Source organism: Vigna unguiculata, chromosome 8 (genome assembly GCF_037176805.1).
Source record: "Vigna unguiculata cultivar grain cowpea cultivar isolate G323 ecotype 2 chromosome 8, ASM3717680v1, whole genome shotgun sequence".
Classification (NCBI taxonomy): Eukaryota; Viridiplantae; Streptophyta; class Magnoliopsida; order Fabales; family Fabaceae; genus Vigna; species Vigna unguiculata.
In genome coordinates, this window is record NC_140799.1 from 13,344,592 (window position 1) to 13,366,676 (window position 22,085).

The following is a 22,085-nucleotide window of genomic DNA, read 5'->3' on the forward strand; positions in this document are numbered from 1 at the left end:
TCAAAGGATTCAGAAGAGTATTATAGGAAATTTAAATTCTTTTGGAGGTGCAGTAGAACTCTTTGGAGGTGTAGGGAGAAACCCCCTAAAGGTAGGTAGGCAATTCATTTTCTAAGCATTAGATTTTTGGTTTTTGCGCCATTTTCTAATAATTAAGTTTTGACACTGTTTTTTGAGTTCTTTTTAGATTATGCATGGAAATTTTCTAATTCAGCAATCTGTAAGCAAATGGTTAAAGTTAATGTTTTATTTCAAATTGTATAATTAAAAAGGAAAGTAATTACTGGATTTCAATTTTAAATTTTAGAATTTCAATAAAAAAGTGATCCAGTTTAGAAAAGAAAAATCAGTATGTATTGATATAAAATGTCTCTGTGATTCAAAGCTTTAATGTTGGTTATCTTATGGATGATGAATTTTGAGTAAAACATGGTACTAAGTTGATATATTGTCTCATATGGATGAAGTTTCTTATATCATGAAATGTGAGTAAATAGAAAATAAATTAGTTAAAGAGAATTGTAATAGAGAAGATGAAATATCCATATGTTTTAAGTTTTTTTATGTCATTATTTGTTTGAAAATGTGACAATGGACATATGTTGATGTTGTAAGGTATTTGTGTAGATATTTTGGACATGTAATAACTTACTTCAATAGGTCCATTGAGTAGCATTTATACTTGGATTTATCATTGTCATATTGAGGTTTAATACAATAAACAGACAATAGGAAGGAAAATATGTGTTGTTATGTTGTGAAAAAAAGGTGGGGAGTATAGAAGCTACAAAAAGTATTTACAACACACTATCATGGAACAATGAAATGTTATTGTCTATTAAATTATGTGGAAGACCGGTACACAATGGAGGAGGGTGGATTGTGAATTTAATGTGTCAAACATAATCATGATTTAACTGATATATCAGTAGATTAAAGCTTAACAACCAATCCATGTTGGTTGACAAGACTAAGTTTAGTGAAAGCGACAAACATTTTACTAGCTTGCTTGGAAGGAGAACAATGAACACAATGTCACCATTATTAAGTAAGCCTACAAGGTAAGGTATCAAATATTACAAAGAGGACACTAAAATGAAATGCAACTATTAATGTGTTGCTGGAACATGACATGTACATTCATTAAAATAGGATTGAATATACCTGGAGAGTTGTTACAAATATTTCTTTTGACACACTCTAATCAAGTAAAATTATTAAATACATTTAGCATTGTATTGCTAATGGATAATACGTACAAAACCAACTAATAGATTTAGTTGTCTTTACTTGAGATTGTTGGTATAATGTCAACAAGGTTAAATTTCTTAACGACCTTTGTCTGTTAGCAAGTGAAAAAGAAAACATATGATAAACTTTAAATTGTCTTATGTACTTAATTATTTAAGCACATGATCAAAATCAAACATAGGATATGTTGAACTTGGATCTAACAATCCTAAAGAGATAATTCAATCACCCCCTTTATGTATTTTTCTCACATGACTTTATTACAATTGAATGCGCAAACCACTCATAGTTATTTCTTATCAATATACTGTAGGGATTAACACTACAAAAAAAATTGAATTTACCTATGACAAAAATTCTTGGGTAAGAAGAAATTACCCATAAATTATCGATGATTCAAGATTCATATGTAATAGCGGCATCGATAAATTTCGATGGACTTTTGGTTTATGGGTAATATGAATTTTTAGGTAATACATATGGATCATCATCTGTGGTAATTTCCCACCATCAAATAGTCACTTCTACCTAGAAAACAAAGTTGTTTGTTTGAATGAAGGTAACTCTCAAAGAAAGATATGTATATGAATTTCTTACAAGTGGGTTGTGAAAATACAAAGGTTTCGCACACCCCACCAAAATTGATTACACACAAAACTTTGTTATAAAAAAAATGAATGTTTTAGCTAAATGAAAAAGAGATGTGAATTTGTTTTGAAATTTTTTCTAAAAAGATTTCCTTTCTTGAAATTATTTTTAAAACTGTTTGGTTAGAATACCAAAATGTAATTAAATTGAGAACCAAATTCATATAAAAAATGAAAAGCAAAGTAGATCAAAAATGCAAAAAAACAAGAAATAAGACAAAAAGGGAGGGCTTAATTTTGATTTAAAGTTTCCACAACTTTTCACTTGTATTGTCTATGCAAGCATTATTAGATGATAGGAAGATGAACTTAAGGAGTGTGTATAAAAGAATTTCGCAAGTTTGGTTTTATACTTTTCCTTCCTTATTTAATAAGTTTAAGCAATTATAACATGAAATAAACAAGTTTAAACGAAATAAAAGATACTCAAAAAATTAATATTAGTTCTTCTAGTCAGTTAGATTACTACGTTTAGTATTTGACCAATTAGTCAAGTTCCACTAGGCAAACTCAACCATGTATTCTTTCTCATGTGATTCTTCACTAAACAAAAGTATTTGTTAAAAATATCTAATAATGTAAATTTTGACCATTACCTTAGTAATATTTTGTTAACAAAATCAACTACCCTTGAGCTTTTAACCTACTTAAGCCACAATTTCACCTTGCTTTTATAAATAAATATATTTTTTGTTACATTGATCTAATTATACCACCAATCCCCAATTTTTGTGTCTAATTCAGGCATAGAGAGCTTTTGCCTCAAACTAAAGCAGTTGGCAACCTAGAGAAGTAAGAAGAAAGACCAATTGGAAGATCTGAACCATGTATCCAACGCTAAGCATTAGAAAGTCGAAGTTGAGCATTATTCGACCGCAAATGCTAACGTTTAGTGCCATAACAGTATTGTTGAGTGCCACTTGGCTTGAACTTTTAAGCGCTGAGCGTTGGTTAGCCAACATTGAACGCTAATTGGCTTGTAAACTTGTATGCTTAGCGGTGCAGACTTAGCGCTGAGTGGCACCTATGACGATGTGGCAAGTTAAACCTATTTCTTCTTAGTTACTCAAGGAGAAGCGATCTTGGAACCTGAAAGGCACGACAAACACCCTTTTACAGAGCTTAGAGGTCTGTTAGGCCTTGTGGGAACAACTCTTTCTTCCTCTTTGTATCTTCCTCTTCTTCATTTCTTTCATTTGTAAGCTTGGGCTCTTCATGATAGTGAGGAGCTGAACCCATTTTGTTGGGGTTAGATGTAGCCACTAAACTTATGTGTATTTTTCAAATGCTTTGAATATATATATATATATATATATATATATATATATATATATATATATATATATATATATGTGTGTGTGTGTGTGTGTGTGTGTGTGTGTCTTTCATTAAATGATAGTACTCTTGTTCTTTGCTTAATGCTTGGCTTGATTTGGTCATTCATTTGACACTTGGTTCATTGGATGTTGGAAAGTATCTTTTGAAACCTAGACTTGGAACAAGATACTCAATGGAGCTTGTATATAGGAACTGATCTTGACCCAATGGTTGTCTTAAATCCTAGTTCATAAAGCGAGTTGGTTTATTAGGAGTTCAAGGGATTGACTCTTAATAAGGAAACTTAAGCTCATTCTACTAAGGGGTTACGGTTTGAGTATGATGAAGGATTGACCCCAACCAAGGATGGAGACACATGCTTAAGAAGACTAAGTTAATTAGGAGTAAGAAAGCAATGTTAGGTGGTGCATGGTGATTGAGGAGCATAAATGATGTGGAGGAGAGAGTAAAGCAAAGACATAAAGCATAAAGTAAAAGGCATAAAACAAGTGTACCTATGTACCTTTGGTCTCCTTTGTTTTTTTGCACACTTTGGCAACTTTTTGAAGACATATGAGACACATTCTTTGTCTCCTTTTGTGCTAGAACGAAATTACCCTTGCACACACCATAGTTAGCTCTTTTTCTCTCATTTTTGTAACCTTATTTGACCTAGTTTCTAGAAGTTAGGGTTAGGTTTTTGTAGAGACATCCTTAGGTATCTTTTATTTGCTTAGAGGCCCCTAAACTCTTCTATATAAGGGGTGCTCCTAGACATGTAAAAGGGTTGAACATTTTGAAGTAAAAACACTATTGTGTCTCAACCATTTGTGAGAGTTTCCTCCCTAGGGAGTGAATACTTTTAAGCCTTATCTTGCATAGCAAGTGGCGGCACACATCCACTCATCTTCAAGGTTGTCATGGCTTCTAGCCTAGCCTTGTAGTGGCGTGCTTCTCACATTTTTACCATTTCTTTCCTTTCTATTTTATGTTTCTTCTTCCTTTAATTGTTCTTGGTTTTCTATGATTTATGTGCTTTCCATTTCCTTTTCATTTTGAATCAATCCATCATCTTCTTCTCTTGAGCTTTGTGAAAGGAACCTTCACATCTAGATAGCTTGCTATCTTAATGTCCAATGAGGATTTCACTTAGCTTTCTTAATCAACTCACACCATATTCAACAATCTTAAAAAGGAATAAGATAATTTTTCATTATTTGGTATCTAGAGCCTAGGTAATATGGTGTTTTTCATGTGCTAACCTTGTCCTGTTGTAGCTATCTTTTATGGTTCGAATCTTTTTCCATTACACACAAAAAAACAGTGCTGGCAGAAAACTTGACGATTTTAAAACATTAAACTGCACCAGCTCAACGGTCCAAAAATTACGTTTTTTGTGTCAAAAGAAATCTCTTTGAGTCTAGTTTCCAGAAACAAAAGAACCAACGCATTTGGAGTTCTGTGGAGAAAGTTATGATCAAATTAGTGAGCAAAGGTCAGATCTGCCAAGAATACGTGAATCAGCGTTTTCAGGTTTTGTTGTGGCAGTTTGGCTACGGTTTTTGCACTTCTTTAAGCTCCTAAATGTGGTTGGATAACATGTCTTTGGATGCTTAGTCTTTGAGCCTCAAATCCATGAGTTTAAATGCATGATAGCTACATGTTTGTGTTTTTGTGTATGTCATGTTGAGTCTTTAAATGTGCCTAACTTTTGCTTAAGTCATATGTCATATGTTAACTTGAAGTTTTCTTATTCTTGTTTTTCCAAGTATTTGAATATTGCTTTCACTTTATGTCTTGCTTGATGTAAGCTCCATGAAATTGATTTTGGCCTAAAACTTGAGGAACTAAGTGTCCAAGCCACCTAAAACTCTTTCTCACCATTTTATGAAACTAGTTGTGAAAGAAGAAAATTTTGCACCAATTTTTGCCTAAAAACCGAGAGCAACCTTGCTCCTTGGTGAACTAAAAGTGTGTTTTTCACTAGGTGTTATGCTACTAGTTTTCATACTTGAGAATAGGGTGATATTGGCTAATTAGTTCCATGCTTTAACTTGGTTATGATCTTTCTTGGTGTATGCATGATTTAAGACTTGAAGATGCTTGTCAAGTGCTTTCCATAGAGTCTTTAAAATGTATTTTTCTTGTTTTAGTCTTGTTAAAAGTTTTGTCTCAAACTTTTCTTCTTTAGAGTTTAGCTTTCCTTGTTTTTGTGCTTTTATTGCTTGTCACTAAGTGTTCTTTGTTTTGTCTTAGTAGTTTTCTTTTCTTGAAACTCTTGGGATGTTGTGGCCGAATCACTTGTATTGCATTTGAAAGGTTTTGAACAAGTTTTTAAAAGTGTTTGCTTCACTCCTTTGGTGGATTTTGAGTGCTAGCCTTGCCTTGTTACTTTGGGAGAGTGATCTAAACACTTAGGTTACATTTTGGGTTTGATTTGGTCTTAGTTTTCATGTTGTCTAACCTCTAATCCATTTATTTTGTCTCGGATTTGAGTGTTTTTTTTGTAGGAATCATGGCAAGTTCATCAAATGCACCTACACCAAACAAAAACAATACATTGATGAGATTACTTCGAGATTTGGAGTTGTCTAGGAAGGAGGCCTTTGAACAATTGAGAAAGGACAAGGAGCAAAGTGACCTAAGAATTCAAGAGCACATTCAAAGGCTTGAAGCGAAGGAGCAAGAAAGAGAGGCTAGGAAAAGAGGGCATTCTAGGCGCAAACCATCACAAGAGAAGCAAACTCCAAAGATTCCTAAGTTCTATGGAGGAAGTGATCCCAAAATCTTCCTTGATTGGGAAGGTAAAGTTGATCAAATTTTCAATGAAAATCATGTAAAGGATCAAGCACAAGTTGATCTAGTAGTTTTAGGATTTTTGGAGTATGCCAATACTTGGTGGCATAAAGTTTGTAAGAATTATGACCAAGGGCCACCCGCGGCTTCTTGAATGGACATTAAAACTCTTATGTGCGCTAGATTTGTTCGTCCCTCCTATAGGAAGGAACTTCTTTTGAAGCTCCAAAGGCTTCAACAAGGTTCTATGAGTGTGAGTGAGTACTTTAAAGAATTAGAGTCTCAAATGCGTAAGGTTGAAATAAAAGAAACTAATAAAGAGAAAATAAAAAGATTTGTGAGTGGTATTAGGAGAGACATACAAGACCAAGTAGAGTTGTATGAGTACTCCACTCTTGAGAATGTTTTCACACTTGCCCTTGGGATTGAAATTCAATTGAAAAGAAAAAGAAGGGCAAACAAGAGTTACTCACCCAACCACTACTTTAGTCACTCATGGAAAGGAAAGGATAAAAAGAAACATGATAAGTTCCCTTCTAACTCTCATCAAGAACCACCAAGTAAAAGTAAGTCACCAAGTGATCACATTCACCATTCCACTTCTCAAAGATCAAGTTCCATTAAATGTTTTAAATGTTTGGGTTATAATCACATTGCTTTAAATTGCCCAACCAAAAGGATCATGATCTTAAAGAAGAGTAATGATGTTGAAAGTGAACATTCATCTCCCCATTCTCTTTCAAAAGAATCTTCTTCCTCTGGTAAAACTAAAATTTTTGAGAAAGACCCTATGTTATTAAGGCGCATGATAGGTCAAGATCAAAGTGAGCTTGAGCCAACTCAAAGAGAAAACATTTTTCAATCTAGATGCAAAATTAACAAATGGGTTTTCTCTATAATTATTGATGGAGGAAGTAGTACCAATGTAGCTAGCACAAGGTTGGTGGAAAAGCTTAGCTTAGAGACCGTTCCTCATGCTAAGCCCTACAAGCTTGCTTGGATAAGTAAAGAGAGAGAAATAGATGTCAATAAACAAGTCCTAATTAACTTCTCTATAGGAAGCTACAAAGATGAGGTGTTATGTGATGTTGTTCCCATGGAAGTACACATATCTTACTAGGTAGGCCATGGCAATTTGATAAACAAACTTTACATGATGGTCATACCAACCAATACATTTTCTTCATAAATGGGAAAAAGACCACTTTACAACCTCTATCACCTCAAGAAGTTAATAAGGATAGAAATATAATAAGAAAAGATAAAGAAGAAAAAGAAAAGGGGCAAGCTTTCACTAAGGTGTTACTTGCCTATAAAAAAATTCTTCCAAAGCAAGATGTGCATCACCCTTCCTTCTCTTCTCAAGCCAAAAAGGAAGGCCCAAAGCACAAGCAAGAGAGGAAGAGTACTCTAGAAAATAATGACGGACTAACCAAAGCTAAGGGTAATATCCTTAGAAAGGATGGAACAAGAGCTCAAAATAGGAAGGCTCAAATCCTCCCCCAAATCAAGTCAAGTTCCATCTACAAAGGCTTAAAGAATTTTTGGTCAAATTCTCTCCAAGGAGGGGAGGATGATGAAGGATTGACCCCAACCAAGGATGGAGGCACATGCTTAAGAAGACTAAGTTAATTAGGAGTAAGAAAGCAATGCTAAGTGGTGCATGGTGATTGGGAAGCATAAATGATGTGGAGGAGAGAGTAAAGCAAAGACATAAAGCATAAAGTAAAAGGCATAAAACAAGTGTACCTATGTACCTTTGGTCTCCTTTGTTTTTTTGCACACTTTGACCACTTTTTGAAGACATATGAGACACATTATTTGTCTCCTTTTGTGCTAGAACGAAATTACCCTTGCACACACCATAGTTAGCTCTTTTTCTCTCATTTTTGTAACCTTATTTGACCTAGTTTCTAGAAGCTAGGGTTAGGTTTTTGTAGAGACATCCTTAGGTATCTTTTATTTGCTTAGAGGCCCCTAAACTCTTCTATATAAGGGGTGCTCCTAGACATGTAAAAGGGTTGAACATTTTGAAGTAAAAACACTATTGTGTCTCAACCATTTGTGAGAGTTTCCTCCCTTGGGAGTGAATACTTTTAAGCCTTATCTTGCATAGCAAGTGGCGGCACACATCCACTCATCTTCAAGGTTGTCATGGCTTCTAGCCTAGCCTTGTAGTGGCGTGCTTCTCACATTTTTACCATTTCTTTCCTTTCCATTTTATGTTTTCTTCTTCCTTTAATTGTTCTTGGTTTTCTATGATTTATGTGCTTTCCATTTCCTTTTCATTTTGAATCAATCCATCATCTTCTTCTCTTGATCTTTGTGAAAGGTACCTTCACATCTAGATAGCTTGCTATCTTAATGTCCAGTGGTGATTTTACTTAGCTTTCTTAATCAACTCACACCATATTCAACAATCTTAAAAAGGAAGAAGATAATCCTTCATCAGAGTAGACTTATGGGTTGACATTAGCATATTTATGGAGAGGATGTGAATTGCTATAAGCATGAGAGCAAAGTAGGTGAATTCTAACCCCAACAATACCAATCCATATCATTTCTAACATTTTCCATTTATAAATTGTCTTTAACTTCCAAAGTTCATTTTTATCATTTATGCACCAATTTGCTTTCTTACACAAAAACTCAAATTATGGAAATATATATTAGTGTAAATTAGTTATTACTTTCGCGATTATTTGGTATAAAACGAGTCTCTTGGGAAAAGATTTTCCACTCTTACCGATTACTACTTGCAAGATTTGGTATGCTTGCCAATGTGTTAACAAGTTTCTGGCATTCTCGTGCTTCTCATTGTCAACCAATCTTCAAAACTTTCTCGAGAAACTCCTCACTCGTGCATTCATTCAAGTAAATGTTCTTTTCCTTTGTTATACTTCCTTATGTTGATTTTGTAGGTCTTGTTATGTGTTGCATTCTTTGAGATTTCCTATTTGAATTTCATTAGCCCTGTTTCATTCTCGTTTCTTTACACTTCAAGTGTTGTTGATTCTATTTTGTTTAGCATAGTTTAAGGGTTAAGTTTTTTGTTAAATTGTTTTGGAAGTTGTTGGGTTTGTGATGTTTTCTTGCTTGTGCATTATGTTCGGTGTTGTTGAATCTTTCTGTTTGGCCAAGGCAATTCTAGTTCGCCACTACTTAGTGGTGCATTTTTGACTTGTTGTCATAGCTCAACACTAGTGGTTCAGTTTATGCTAACCCTAGTTTAGTTGAGTTTTGTTTTGTGGAGCCTCGAAATGCCTTTATTTTGTATTTATTTTTGTACTCTTTCTCTTCACTTTTCGCTATCAGTTTGAACTAGTATATTATTTTTTGATAAGGAATGATGACTAACTTACATTATATGGATCAATCTATTGATCTTCTTCCATGTTCAAATGTTCTTCTGTTGAACAAGTGAGTTGAGAACTTGATGCATTGGATGAATTTGACCTTACATGCATATTCTTCAAAATATTTGTACATCTTTCCTTTTATATGATTAAGCTTTTCATCACAAGTGGAAGGATCAAGCTTTGAATCATAGAATTAGAGTGCTTCAAGTTTCATCTGTGGGTCAAGCATCATGGCAATTGAAAGAATGGTATTATATTCACTCCAATACTGTCAAACTTATCCATCGTCCTTTTTGCCATCTCTTTCATTAAGGGCCATCACTTCTTAAAGTATCTCTTAACAACCACGCAATTTTCCATACTTGCATAAAATATTCATTAGAAGTTGGATAAGATGTGCCTGAAATTAAATTGGTTATCTTATAAAATGGCCTTAAAAATTCACACATCCTCTTAGCTCTTCTCCGCTCTTTAGTTGTTGGGCAATGTTTAAAGTTTCTATCACATATAGTGAAACTTCCAAAAGTGCGATGATACTTAAGACCACTTTCAAGTATTAGAAAAGTAGAATTCCCTCTTGAGTACAAGGAGTCCAACAATCTGAAGTCAAACAAATTCGATTATGACATTGACGCATTTCATGTTTCAATTTCTCCTTCATCTCGAGATGGAATTTCCATAATTCAAAAATAGTTGTATTTGTAAGACCTAGGAAAATTAAATAAATAAATAAATATTTATTTAATAAATGCGAGGGCGGGAATCTGTAAGTTAATTAATGCGGAGAGAGAAGATAAGTAATAGTGCTAGCTCAAGTGGTTGAGAGTACTTGGTTGTGGCCCTATGCTGGCTATTGAATAAATTGTTGTTTGTTTGGCCTCTTTATGTGATGTTTGTCTCATTTTTTTCTGGGTGATGTTTACGAATTTATATGCTTTATAGTTGTTCTGGGCAGATGTCCTCTTTTCATATGGCTTTTGCATTTGAAATCTATTGTGTTTCATATGGGTGCTTCTTTGCACTCTATCACACTTTGCATTTTAATGGTATTTATATAAGAAAGCATATGCTTTTGTTTTAGTTTGGGATCCTTATCATAAGGGTGTGCTCGTAGGTTGATAGGATGGGTGGACCATAGGGTAAGGCTTTATTCTTTGGTTGGTTTTCTTGCTAGTTGCATTGGTACGTGTCAGGTGGTATCAATTAGAAAAAAAAATTATGGAATTCAATCCTCACGATAGGACCCACGGTGATGTAACCAAAGTGTTGTTTGGAGTTAAGGCTTTTCTCATGGCTTAGTACATTGGAAGGACCCATGACATGATTTGATTTCTTTTCTTTTTGTTTCACGTGGGGGTGCAGACAAGCAACCAACTTTAACTTCTTGTTTTAATATTATTTGATGCACACAATTGCTTTTGATGGGACTTTTGTACATTCTAGTGTGGTGCAATACACACCTTAAGTGCTTAGCAATATATCCTTTTAGTTTTGTTGAAAGCAAATTCAAGAAGTTCAATTGGTGGGTTTTATGCAAACAAAAGAGACTAAAATAGGAGTATTAAAATAAAGGTTCAAGTCTGGGTGCCAATTCGTTTTAAGTGGAGATGTTTTTGGCAATGCTATTTGGTATATTTCCAAGTTAGGTGTTTAAAGATTCATAAAACTGTGCTATTTCACATTGTCTTTCGTATCCTAGAAGCGTCCTTGGTCACTGGGCGAGTGACTTGGTCGTTGGACGACTACGTTTATTTCTGATCTACGTAGTTGTAGTAAAATTGAATTTCCCGACTCATTAACCGTTGGATTAAGCTCAAATATGGACAGTTGGTTCGTAATATGCTATTCTTTGTTTTGATCGGTCGGATCATCGATTTAAGGTCTGTAGTTTGTGAAATATGTCACGCATTATTGTAGTATTTTGGGTTTTATGATGATAAATTTTCTTAGAAATTTTGGTGTAAGAATTATGGTTGTGCATGGCATTGCAGGTACTTAAGTGTTGGCACTCACTCGTGTGGGATGAACACTGTTTTGTGTTGCATGTATGTCATGCTATGGTGAATGCCTATACAGTTACGTGATTATGTGAACTATATGTGCATATGTATGGGATGGTATGATGTGATGTGAGTTTAAATGACTAAGTGTTGATGTTAATCTTAATTTGATATAAGGAATTGGTAAAAAGGGAGTTCTTGTAGTTATTGATTGAGGTAAGACTAGAGATGTCAATGTGAGCCAGAACCCGTGAGCCAACCCGGCTCACCACGGGTTCGAGCCGGGTCGGGTTGGGATTTTTGTTTTTTTTTGCGATAATGGGTCAAAACGGGTTGAGCTCACTTAACCCACGGGCTATGCGGGTTCGAGCCGGGTTATGGTGAGCTGACCCACCAACCCACCTATATTTTAAAAAACCTAATTTAGTAAAATTAATTATTTAAAATTAATATTTTTCAGAATCTGAAAAAAATTTACGCAATCCCTAACTCAGTTTTCACGCAGTGACGCAGCGCGCAGTTCCCTTTCTCTTTTCCTTTCCCTTTCCCTGTCGCGACGATGGTGCCATAGGTGGTGGTCGTCGGTGGTTCTTTGGCGGCGGTGGTCGACGTTGGGTGGCGGCCGTTCGGTGGTGGTCGAGCTGAGGAAAAACGGTGGTGTCCGTTTTTCAATTTCGACCAACATAGCGCAGTTCCCTTCCCTCTCGGTCGTGTCCGTCGCGGTGGTGCCCACAGGTGGTGGTCGTCGGTCGTTCTTTGGCAGCAGTGGTCGACGTTGGTGGCGGCCGTTCGGTGGTGGTCGCGTCGAGAGAAAACCCAATCCCTAACCTAATTCTGTTCTCATTTTCATTTTCGACCCACTCGCACTTCCCTCCCCTCTCACTCGTGTTCGTGGCAGTGGTGCCCAGAGGTGGTGGTCGTCGGTCGTTCTTTGGCGGCGGTGGTCGACGTTGGTACCGGCCGTTCGGTGGTGGTCGAGCCGACGCTTCTTTTGCTCGTGCTGCTCCTGTGCCTAGCCACTTTCCCTTTCGTTCCCGATGATTTTTTTTTTAAAAAAATCTTTTTTTTTAATTTTTATACGGGTTAGTGAGCCAACCCACTTAACCCACCAACCCGTGGTGGGTTGAGCCGGGTTGAAAAATTTCTGGCTCACCAGAAAGTGAGCCGGGTTGAGCTCAACAATTTCCAACCCGACCCGTGGTGAGCCAACCCGTGTGAGCCGGGTTGGCTCACTTTGACATGTCTAGGTAAGACTTATGTTTTGTATGAATAAATGAGTTATGTGTCGTTGCCTTATTATTTCATAATTTCATATGAGCATGGTTTACTCTGGGTTCAAATTGAATGTTGGCATTGATTTAAGATGTGAGTATATATGAATTATAAAAGAGAGGAATGTGTGCTTATACTTGAAAGATGCATATTTGTTGTGATGTTGTAATTTGGAGTATATGAATATGTAATTTGATTTCTAGATGTTGAGAATTGAATGGTTAGATGCTAGGAGCTGAATTAGAGTACCTAAAACAAGTAGTGTCACATTATTGGTGTAGCGCCTAGCGGTGCATAGTGGACCGTCATACGATAGTAGGAAACAGGGAAGTCCTGTGCGTTGTGGCGCCCGACAGTGATGTGGAACCGCCAGGCGGTCTGCACTGTCATTTTGCTTAGCGGCGCTTAAGTTGCGCCAGACGATAGTGCAAGTGATAGGGTGCGTTTATGATGTGTTTTGCATGGCTTGTTGTGTTGGTTTTGATTTGGGATATACTTGACTATATCACAAGCAGGTAGGTTCTTGATTTGTGTTTGAATGTGTGATTAATATGAGATGGGAGGTTCATATTAATGATACTCTCGTGTGATGATACAAGTGGGAAGGTTCGTATGTTTTGTTTTCACACTTGAGAGTTGCTGCAAGCAGAGAGGTTCGTAGTTAGATGGATCACGCGTGTTGGACTATGAGCGGGGAGGTCTGTAGAGTTAGACTACGAGCGGGGAGGTTCATAGAGGTTGGACCATGAGCGGGAAGGTTCGTGGAAGCATGATATATCATGGGTCCATGGCCAAGTAATTGTATGGGTAAATGGACTAGTAGTTTCATTTGTATAATGAGACAATGATCTGAAATCCTTGGGTATCGATTGTTAAGATTAAGCAATTTAGATGAAATAAAGTAGTTTGGGGTGAATCTCTATTTTTATTAATTGTATATTTGTGTTGTTATGAGCTCACCCATTCTGTGTGTGTTTGGCGATGATCGTGTGACATGTCACACGGGAGCAAATGATGTTCCAGGTGATGTTGGTGAGGCATAGAGCCAAAGAGGAACTAGCGTGTGAAAGCTTTTTATGGAAGTTTACTATCATTTTATTTTCAGAATTTTGTAAATCGTATTTTTACTAGAAAATGAACTAGTATGGATTATTGGAACATTATGGTTTAATTGGATGAGTTTAATAAATGTTTTAAATTTCCCGCAATTTTGGGAAAGACAATAATAATAAATGCGAGTTTGTATTTATTTCTATTTTATTTTATTTAAATTAGTAATATTCGGTCGGAATGTTACAATATTCCAACTCACATGCTTCACATCAGGATTCAAATATGAAAGCAATTCTCTAGTCCATTTGTACTCAACAAACTTAAATGGCAAACCATGTTTGACAATAGCCATTGTCATAATCTCTCGAACATGCTAGTGATCAAGGTCCCTACTCCTTAACTTTTACATATTATCAATTATCATCCCCCTACATCTTTATATTTTGGGCTTGCATTTTTTCAAATGACGCAACAGTGTTTAAGTCCCTATTTTAGTGCCACCATTTACATATTTTTCCCCACGTGCATTACATTTAGCCTTCTCTTTACCATCTTTCACTCCAACTTTAGAAAAATATTGCCAAACTTCAAAGGTAGAAGTCTTAGCTTTCTTACTCTCTTTTTGAACCTCATTATCTTCATTGTTAATAGAAGGTGACTTTGGCTCATTAGCTTTTTCATTGTTTATATTACCATCAACATTAAAATTTACATTAAAATATAATTCATAACTCCTCATGTGAGAACAGAAGTTGCATTCACATAGTATGGAATTAGGCATCAGAAACAAATAGAATAATACATAACAAAAGTTACATTCACAAAGTATGAAATTAAAAACTGATATATTTTTATACATAGATTCATGTAGCAATGATAACTAATCTATTTTTATTATGGCTTATGGTTTGTGTTGTGTAAGAGTCCAATCGAATGGATATTATCATATTACTAAATACTCCAATGGCTTATATCTACCAAGATATGGAAAGAGGTAAGGAAGCAAATGCCCACATCTCTAAGAACTAAGATGAAAATAAAAGAAATGTAAAGGTTTGTTTTAAAAATTATAGATAAAAATGGGGAAGTGCAACTTCCATACAATTTCTATACAGCTGACCATTACTGGAACTTAGAATGCATTCTTTTGTTCAAATCGTTGAGAAGAGAGAAACCTTATCATAACTAACTCTTGATGTAAATGACCCCCCCCCCCTACTGACACAGAACATCATTAATGATAACTTGGGCATGGCAACTAATGTAAAAAAAAATTCCCTACCTTAGGTGATCCAACCAGAGATGCTTTGCTTTATCTTTAATCAACTTAGCCAGAGATGCTTTGCTTTATCTTTAATCAACTTATCAAATACTTTCTCATTTTTTACATGCAACGTTTGCAAAACATTGAATGGAGTATCTCACCAAAACAAATGAAATTAATATAAGCATGTAAGAATTCAAAACCGCTTAAGAACTCTTCAACAAAGTAAATATTCTGAAATTATAGCATGGTGCCATTTTGATACATAGGAGGAAAACATTTAAAATCACGTAGAGAAGAACATTTGAAGCTAGTTTGAAACATAGGAGAACGTTTGAAGCCAGTTTGATACATAGGAGAAAGTTTGAAGCCACTGAACATCAAACTCAAAATTGCATCCACTACAAGAAATATAACCTTTGTTGACAAAATGAAGACAAATTTTGTCACTATTAATAAATTAGTTGTGAATTTTTTTTGTTACAAATATTATTTATAACACTAACAAAATGAAAAAATTGTCACATTAAGTATATTATAAAATTAAAATACATCTTACTAATATGTAAACTAGTGGCGAAACATTATATTGACATAGGGGAGCCACGACTCCACCAAAATTTTTGAAATTATTATTTTTATATATATTTATATATTTTTTTAAATTATAATTATATATTATTTATACTAATTTTATATTATGGAAAATAATAAAAATAAATAAAATAACAAATTTAATGGAAACATTGATTTATAAAAGAGATTAGGGTTTTGTTTTTGCTATAAGATCTTTCTACCATGTAAGTTATTATGAAAATGTGTGAAGAGAAAAAAATATAAAGAGATAGATTGGGAAACAGAAGTTGGAGAACACATAGATTGAGATTGAAATATACATTTTTGCCTAATCTTTCACATATCAAGGTTAGTATCTTATAATGATTTATGTATGTTAGATTTATGATTGTTCTTGGTATGTTTATCCCAAATTAGTATAAACCTTAATTATGATTTCAGGGATTCTTTTATGAAATTGGTATATGAACCCTAATTATAATTTTTTTCCAAACTAGTATAACCATTAATTATGAAATTTAGGGATTTTGTGTTATCCTTGCCTATGGTAAATTTTTTAAAGTTTTGAATTTATACAATGTTGCTTATTTAATTAAAGTGGTATAGTTTTGTTATGTTTTGTAATGTGATAATTATGAGTTGTGAATATAAATTTTATCATTTTTTAAATAGGTGAGAGGTGATAAATTTATATTAGAAAGATTATGATAAAAATTAAAAGAATTGATATTTTTTGAAGGAGGAAGGTTTGCGATAAAGATGAAAAAAAATGCATTTACGTTAACTAAACTTGAAAGTTTTCATGAGAACCAAAAATTCAAGACAATGAAAAACAAATCTCTAAAGTTCTTAGAGTTACATATAATGAATTTAAAAATTCATTAGAATGCGATCCGAAAAAAACGTCCTCAAATTTCACAATACCCACCAAATCAAATTGATGAGATAGAAGGGCTTATCTAGAATGGTATTCATGGTTTGGTATCATGATATAATAGCGAATGATAGTCATTTTTTTTAATTCTACTATTATGTGTGCTTGTTTTAAGTAGAAGAAATGAAGAGAGTAAATGAAGAGCTTTTTTTTAACTAAAAAAAATTTATATATAAAAAATATAATTTGGCACCCATAAATTTTTTTGTCTAAGTTCCGCCATTGATGTAAACTAATAATTATTATTTATTAAAATGCTAAAATTTTTGTCGATATAATTTGTATAATAAATTTATTTTATATTTAATAAGAAATTATATATATATATATATATATATTATTTAAGATGCGAATTTTTTTAGTTAACAATATTTTATTTAGTGTAAATGCAACTAAGGATAAATAAAATATTGTCACTATTTACATGTAATTAATTTTATATTTATCACAAATATTTTTCACAATGATAAAATTAAGGCTTAATACCTAATTTGTTCATCTAATTTTATTCAAATTTTTAAAAAGATTCCTACTTTTTCATTTGTTCAATTTAGTCCTCTAATTTCTAAAAAATGTTCAATTTTGTCATTTTCGTTAAATTAACGTAAATGTTGTGTCCGTATAGTGCCACGTGTCATGTTATTGTCATCTGCTAGTGCTTGTTTTTAATTTTGTGCCCTTATTTATAATTTTATCCAATTTGGTCCTTTTTTTCTTAAAATGAAGCAATTTGGACCCTCTCAAATTTAGTCTCAAATTGGGCTATAGTTTGTGTACTTTAGTCAACAACAATTTCGTTGTTACCCATTGAACTCCATTACATGGGATCGCCACTCACGTGGACATGGGTATCCGTTGTTACAACTAATTTATGGGCTTTAGTCTCATTCCCCTCGATGAATCAAATACTTGTTGATGCATAAACATTTTGATAAGCGGATCTGCAATATGTCTTTCCGACCTGACTAAGTGAAGAGAGACAATACCAAAAGTAATTAAGTTTCTAATATATTTGTCTCTCATTCTCATATGTCAATTTCATTGACATTTTTACTAGAAACTTTAACAATTTGATTGTCAGGATGCATTGAAAAAAAGGAATAATTTATGCTTGCATAGTAGATCATGACAGAACAACAACTTTTTAACATATTTCCATGATATTGCACTTCCATCCAAGGTTAAAACATAACCATAAGTAGTAGTTGATTTTATCACCAAAATCAATATAATTTACATAATAAATCCTTCAATCATCTCAAGAAATTGGACATATTGTCATAACTAGAAGAAACACAAATAATATTACACTAGATGGCAAAATATTATTGGAGGTATATTTTCAATCACTTTAAAATATATAACCAAGATTTTTTTTTTATATTAAGAGGTATGTTAACCATTGCAAGACACTCCCACACTTTAAAATATTTGAAATGTGGTTCTCTTTTTTATTTTAGTAACGCATAAGAATTTTATCACAACATTTGTAAGGAATTCAATTTAAGGATATGACAAATAGGATATAAATTTTCACCCTTTATAATTTTAGACAAGCTAGAACTTGTAGAATAACATTTACCATATCAAAGCATTTTTTTCTTTCGCTGCACCATTAGATTAGCATCATATGAAAATGTTACTTAATGAATAATACCATGAGTTTCACACAAAACACTCATTTATACATACATGTATTCTCATTTCTAAAGACATATATTCATCACTTCCTTTTTTTTAAATAATTTTGTACCTCAATTTTATAATTGAATGGTCTCTAACCAAACTTCTCAATAATTGTAGCAATAGCATGTCATATAACACAACTTTCAACAATTGTGATAACCAAATAAAAAATTATTATTACAAGATAAAGGTACTTAACTCAAACAAACCATTACAAATATATCCTTTACCAACCAAATAGCATGTCTACAAATAATAATCTTATTGCACTTGAAAACCACTTCATAATCTTGTTGAGCAGAAAGGAAGTTTCTAAATAAAGAAACATGAAAAACTCTTTTTAAAAAAAAAAAATCTAGAAGACAAGTTTAATTTTACTTGACCATCCCCTAAATTTCTTATATGAAGATAATATTTTTTTTATGAGAACACATATGATTATAAGCATGATGTCAATTAAAATAATTCATTTCAATTTCATGTCGTAAACAATATTTTAAAATTCATAAATCTGATAATAATTTTTTATTATCAGTTATTTTTTTTTCCATATAAATATCAAGCTAAACTTTTTTCCCATTGCAAATGCATAGTTTAGTTCAAGTGTTTTCCATAACACAATAGTAGTTTTAATATGACAAATTATTTCATAATTTTTTTCTTCAAGTGCATAATAACACAATATTATTCGTTCCTCTCCCAAGATACAACAACCAGTAAGATCAATTGAGTATAGCTAAAGATCTTCAAACCTTGTGAAACCATTGTTTTAAGAGATAGTATAGAGAAGAAAAGAAGTACACTTTTGAGAGAACTCTAGTGTTTGTTTTGACTTTTCCCATGCACCTATGTGGTATTTATAAGTAGTAAAGAGAGACACAAGAGTCAATTGTAATAAAAAATATAGTCGTTAACTATAAATAACATTAACCCATCAAATTAAAAGTCCATGAAAAAGATTAGTAACAGTAGAATCTTATTTTAATTATTTATTTTTTAAATTATATTAAAATATTTCTAAACACAACATGTAGTTAAGAAGAGACATGGACATTCCATTAATGCAAAACTCCCAAGTAAAAGAGAAGAATTAATGGTGTCAGGCCAAATGTTTAACATCCAATTTCCTCCTCCGTACTTCAAGCTTTGTGGAAAACATGCAAAATATTTCAAGGTTGAAAGGTTGAAGCAACTCTATGTATATGTCACAAAGCTCCTTTACAAGTTAAAACATGGAAAGAGATATCTAACGATGATTTAACTATAATGTGGAAACATATGAATGTTAGTATAACTTTATTAATGTAAATGTATTTAATTAATTTTTATTTATGTATTTGATGTATTTTGTCAATGATCTATTTGGAACTTTTTATTATTTTATCACATTTAGGATGCATTATGTTTGAAGGAAGAGGTTAAAGAACATGCAATGAAACAATTGCAAAAGCAATATAGGAATAGATATCACCACTTGTATCAAACATACATCCAAAATAAAGATAGACCAAATGACGTACATCGTCAAGATTGGAATTGATTAATAAATAACAAGTGGAATGATTGGAAGTTTAAGGTAAAGTTACTCTCTTTTTTTTATCTATATGTTAAAGTTGAATTTTAATTTTTATGTACTTTTATATTATAATATTAAATTATTTCTACATTTACAGGAAAGTAGCTTGAAAATTAAAGCTAGTTGAAGTAAAGAAGAGATTAAATCAATTATTGGCACAAAATCAATTGTTCAAAAGACATTTGAGATAGTAAAACTACTATTATGTTTTATGTGTACTAATTTGTGCAAATTTTAACTAGATTTTACATGATTTGTTTTATATGTTTCATATATATAAGTTTGTTTTTGTTCTTCTATTTAATCTAACATCACATTACCTTGTTTTTTCTTTTTTCAAAAGAAAGAAGAATCAAAAAGTGGCGAATGAACAAGTGTAGTGGAAGTATGAAATCTAATGGAAATTGGTGTATTCCCAATGGAAAAGAAATTATGGTAAGTAAAAAAATACTCTAACTTATATTTTAAAATTTACAAGTTATATTTTTTTCTTGTTATTTTAAAATTTGAGTATATATATATTTGAATTATGGGTACAAATTTTAAATTGAAATATGTAGATATAGGAAGATTTAGAAACATCAACTTATTTTATGATTTTGTACATATGTTGACATTTTTAGTGTTATCATTACCATCAAATTTACTTTATATTTAATACAGAACGAAGAAACCATCCAACAATAATTAAGGTAACTAACATATAGCAGTAAATTTACTTTATATTTAATACAGAATGAAGAAACCACAGCCAACAATAATTAAGGTAACTAACATATAGTAGTAAAATATATTCATGCATCTAACCAGATTGGATACATATGTCATAAAATTCTCATGATATAATATAAATATATAATTATAATTCTACAAATCCAAATAACTAAACATACTTGTTAGACTTTACTGAAATAAAAAAAAAAGATATAAATCATTTACAATAAAAATAGTATTTTCAATATATACAGTTGCTTTCCAAAAATCATTTATATAAGAGTTTTCAATTTTGAAAATAATGTTTGTACGTTTTTGTATTATACATGTATGTGGGCTATAGTTGTATTGAATTTTCACAAACTGTTAAATACAATTACGCTCTACATCTTTTATTTATAAAATATCTCGCTTCCATTTTTTTTTTCAAAATTATAAACAATCAAATTATTTACATATATACTTTTATATGAACATGTTTATCTAGATTTGAGTATATATATTTGAATTATGGGTACACTTTTTAAATTGAAATATGTAGATATAGGAATATTTAGAGACATCAATTTATTTTATAATTTCATTCATATGTTAACTTCTTTAGCGTTACTGTATCATCCCATTTAAATAATAACCTTAATTAAATGAAATGTTATATAAAATAATATAAGAAGCAAAGTCATGGAGTATAAATATCACTCCTTACAAAAACCCAGATACGTAGAGAAAAGTCTAAGGCACACCACGATGCCATTGACTAAACAAGATAAAAGTTGAGCAATACTTAAAATAAATGCTTAAAGAACAAGGCAAAATACATGGGCTACGACCCTAAAAGAGAACTCAGAAAAGACAGGATTCTGAACCAAGATGAGCTAAACAGCAGAATCTCCATTACCTTGTTGACCACATGGAGTTCTCGCATCTGCTCACATCAATAAATTGATGATCATCGCAAAAAGATAAAACCACACATAGAATACACAAACAAGCAGAAAAGGTAAGCTAGAGTAGAAAATGATTTATCATGCCATTGCATACAATTCATATATAAAGATACATACATCAACCAAGCGTGTGATGACTCGCAAGCAATACACTAGGACTCAAGACACGACTTATCCGGATACATATAATTAGTCGGATTCACCGGATGCTTGCACTTGTGGTGGCCTTTACTGCTCTGCAGAGCCAATTGCCAATGGGTTTCACCCTACCACTCACAAGGTTAGCCTTCAAATATCTAAGGCCTCCTACTACTCTCACCACTTGAATCAGTACACTCTACGTGAGACTAACTAACTTTTTAGAGTGTCAGGATGCAATCCTTACTTAAATCCTTACTAAATTATATAATGAGGCACCACCACGAACTTCATGGAATTACGTCCTAAGTATGAGGCACCACCATGAGCTCCCACTAACAAGGGTCATGGAATTACGTCCTGACCAATAAGCCACCACCACGCAACCATCGTGGAATTACGTTCTGACCAATGAGGCACCATCATGAGATCTCACCTAGAGAGTCATGGAATTACGCCTTGACCAATGAGGCACCACCACGCAACCATCGTGGAATTACGTCCTAACCAGACTAAAATCATGTTTCTCCAACCAACACAAAGTCATTATACATA